Genomic DNA, 4563 nt, shown 5'->3' with positions numbered 1-4563 from the left:
GTGGAGGCGGGACTCATTTGCATATTCATAGAACCGCGTATACTAAATGAGGCAAGGGTGTCGAGTTACATTCAAGATATTATAAGGCAAGAACGTTTAAATAGGTTATTTTGGTGATCAAAGATGAGTTTTAAGGAATAAAATGATTGACTATGGGGGACTTTAAACCTAGCCCTAATTATAGTAAGCACATGTTCTTAATATTACTCAGTACTAACATTTTTTATTTCACTGCAACAAGGACACCTTAAAATAAAGTGTAGCCAAAATATGGCTTTATTTAGTTAATTTTAAAGCCTTTTACAACATTTACAATCCCTCAGTTCTTCATCTCCTCAAGACAAGCTGATGTTGATTCTTGTTTTATTACGAGTTCTGTCTTCTCCAGCAGACTCTCCTCTGTTCACACACACACTTACACACTTACACACACACTCACTTAGGGGGCTTTCACACTGGCAGTTTAGTTCGGAACGGGGCACGGTTCGCATGAAAAATCGCTAATGTGAACGCTGTCATGTGAACCCGGGTGCGCACTGGGTCCCGAACCCGAGACAACCTGGAGGAGGTGGTCTCAGTTCGGTTGCTCCCGAACCGTGCTGCGGTTCGCATGCATGTGAAAGCAACACAGACTCGGGTGCGCACTTGTTCAGGAAGTAAAGTGTCCTGCGCATGCGTTTTAGCCGATTATGATGTATCTTGTTAAATAAAACACACGTAAGATATGAAGATTTACCCTGGATACGAGCAAGAGTGAGTCTGCAGTGTATTCGCGTATAGTGCGTGCAATCAGGGCAACAAATTAATAGAAATCCACTGACTCCTCAAAAGAGTCCATTTGCAAGCAGCAGAAAGACAGCTTATGCGACACACACACACACACACACACACACACACATACTTAACCTGCGTTGTTACTCAGCTATGCATAATAGCACCAAATTAATAAAAAAACACAATATATTGACCTGCGTCGTGTTTTCTATCATGCGCCGTGCACGTTTGGAATGACGTAAGATGCACGCAAACGCACCAGAGTTGGATAGAATCAAGTTGAGTATGAAACCAGACCAACGCTGCGGGGGCGCCGGGAACAATCGCGCCTGGGCTCGGACCGCAGCAAACGGGCCCAGTGTAAAAGCCCCCTTACACACTCTCTCTCTCTCTCTCACACACACACACACACACACACACACACTGACACACACACACACACACACACACACACACACACACACACACTGACACACACACACACACACACACACACACACACACACACACACACACACACACACACACACACACACACACACACACACACACACACACACACACACACAATGTTTTATTAACAAAGTTCGAGAGGAGCACGTTCAAATAATTGATCCAATTATCACATCATTCCAACCAGCTGTCGACAATCACTTATCAACATGTCTATCCAATCAGCTTGAGTTGGAGACCTATATATACACTCATTTGACTCACCAATGTTCCTCGACAGTTTTCCAGCATCCCTCCACCACCCTGTCTCCTCACACTCGCCTGGTTACTTCTTAACCAGCAATACGGGGGGAGTACTCTGGGTTCGGGGGGAGTACTCCGGGTTCGGGCCCAATATCCGAGCTCGGAGCCCTCTCCCCGGACAGCACGCCAAATATGCAACCTATTTATTCTATCTAACTTATTTGTAAGTGTGAACTAGTGAAATACCTACACTCTCTCACACATACACTCACTCTCACACACACTATCTCACACATACACTAACTTACTCACACATATACACACTTACACTCTCATACACACATACTCATGCACACTTATATTCTCTCTCTCACACAAACACACACTGAACTAACTCCTGCCAGAGCAACTTTACTCTATTTACAGATATGACAGATATTTAGTCGGCGACTTGTAAAACACATGTGCAACTTAGTGCTGAATATTTTGTTTAGCCTGCCATTATGTGAAGCTTTTACACTCATATCCTCAGTGGTGTTCCTCAAACTCATATTCTCTGGAGATGCGGATGGGAATGGACAGCTTCGTGTGGAAGCGCTCAAACTCGGCCTGTTTCGATGATGATGATGATGATGATTAAATGTGTGTGTGTGTGTTTGTGCTGTATCAGCATATCCTTCGCTTTGTTACTATCAATCCCTCAGAGACTCGATCCTGCCAAGACGATCACGGACAATGCCAAGCATTTCAGAAAAACACTCATTCTGCTGCTTTAAAACCCGCAGCCAAAGATAGCAGAGGCTGTGTGTGTGTGTGTGTGTGTGTGTGATCTCAGAATAAACCCCTTTAGGCTGATGAAGAGCTGATCCTGATCACCCTGTCGGGTTTATTTTGAGATAACAATTGGCTGGATGTACATTATCACTTACTTAATATCATATTTGCTCAAAGTTTTCTGGTCTTTAATAATGTTCTCAAAACATTAGCACACAAACATCATTTATACATTATTCATGAAACGTTTTTTTTTTCTCTGAAATCTTTTAGTTGGACGTTCGTCTAACTTGTTTTAAATATTACAGAACTATCAAAAGTAACATTTGCAAAATGGAATGTTCCTTTAATGTTCCTTTTAACCCAGGAAAAATATTTTTTTTTAATCACTGGATGTTTTGAACATTCAGAAAGATTTTTTTTATAACTTAATTGGAATGTTAGTAAAAGGTCTACATGTTTGTTAGCTTAGAATCTATTTAATCCTATGGAATGTCATTTAGCTAAGAAAAAGTGTGTCGTCTCACAATTATTTACAGGAGTGGCATCTGTGGTTTCTAACAAAAGATCATGAGAGGATTTTTTAAAGAAAATGCTGAGCAAAGCATCAATGCTGAATGCCTGTGGAACTCTTCCATCAACTCAACTCTCCACCCACGTCCACCTCTCTCTCTCTCACACACACACACACACACACACACACACACACACACACACACACACACACACACACACACACACACACACACACACACACACACACACACACACACACAGTGCGGATACTCTGTGTGTATATAAATGCATGCACAGATAGGCATATAATGTACATATAAAGTAGTGTGGCATCACGTCATCAGATTTTACATGAAACTGAATGGTTTTTATTTTATTTTTATTTTTTATAAATAATGGTTTTCACTTGTTTCTCCAAGGTACTTAAAATTACTTATGATAGTTCCAGGGTATTTCCCAGCTAACAAAAAATATGTTCTAAGAACGTTTTACTAATGTTCCCATTAAGTTACACATTAAAACATTATTTCTGAATGTTCAAATCGTCCAGTTTTAAAAATAAATGTTTTTCCTTGGATGGTTAAAAGGATCATTCCATTTCGCAAACTTTGAATTTCTCTGAAAGTTCTGAAACAAGTATTAACATTTCAAAAACGCTAGATCATCCAACTAAAACATTTTAAGAAAAAAAGTTTCACAAAATAATGTAGGCTATCATGTTTTTGTGCAATGCTTTGAGAACATTATTGAAGACCAGATAACATTGAGCAAATATTACATTAATGTTACTTTAAGAGAACCTAGAACGTTCCCTGGGTTTAGGCATACATGTAAGTTTAGCCATAACGTTCACATTAAGCTATGTTATAAAAACGGTATTTCAAAACGTTTTTATTTCTTGGTTATAGCCTACACACGTTAAGGAACATTCCAGTTCGGAATATTATGGGAAGGTCACTTTTGAAAGTTCTCTAAACGTTCTGAAACATTTAAAAAATATAAGTTGTCCAAACGTTTCAGGGGGGAAAGTGAATGATGTATAAAAATGTTTTTGTGGAAATGTTTTGAGAACATTATTAAAGCTTTTTGTTTTTTAGTGTCCTCCTTACGTTTATACGTAGGCTATAAATATATGTTTTCTGGTTACGAGAAAAACTCCTTAAAACTGCAGTGAACCAAAGACAGTCTCAATAACACGGTTTGAAATCGCTGGTGTTTCTGACGTCACAAACTACCTTGTAACCAATCAGATCAACTTGTGATTGTCAACGAGTGGATCTCTGAGCTGAGTGAGTGGAGGCGGGGCTCATTTGCATAATCATAGAACCGCGTATACTAAATGAGGCAAGGGGGTCGAGTTACATTCAAGGTATTATAATGCAAGAACGTTTAAATAGGTTATTTTGGTGATCAAAGATGAGCTTTAAGGAATAAAATGATTGACTATGGGGGACTTTAAGGAATGGATATAGTAATAGGAATGGAATATGCTATAAATATATGTTTTCTGGTTACGAGTGTCTGCTAAATGCATTTATTGAAAATATGTATGAAGTACACGTATAATTGAGTAAAATGAGTAAAATCGTCTCTCATACTTGTTTATTTGGGAAACATTGCTCTCTACTGGCCTGCGAAGCAAATTGCAATGTCCTTAAAACAATCAGAATAAAAGTGTAACATAAATTCGTAACGTTTAACGGTGGGGTTTATGATATGGTCACTTATTTAATATGATTTTTTGACGTTCGACTTGTACGAAAAAGAAGATTCCCCTAAACAAGAAACTCGGAACTAATGTTT

This window comes from Siphateles boraxobius, unplaced genomic scaffold (assembly GCF_051911475.1).
Source record: "Siphateles boraxobius isolate OS27281-9 unplaced genomic scaffold, OSU_SipBor_1 5, whole genome shotgun sequence".
Lineage (NCBI taxonomy): Eukaryota > Metazoa > Chordata > Actinopteri > Cypriniformes > Leuciscidae > Siphateles > Siphateles boraxobius.
Note: the sequence above shows the minus strand (reverse complement) of the source record.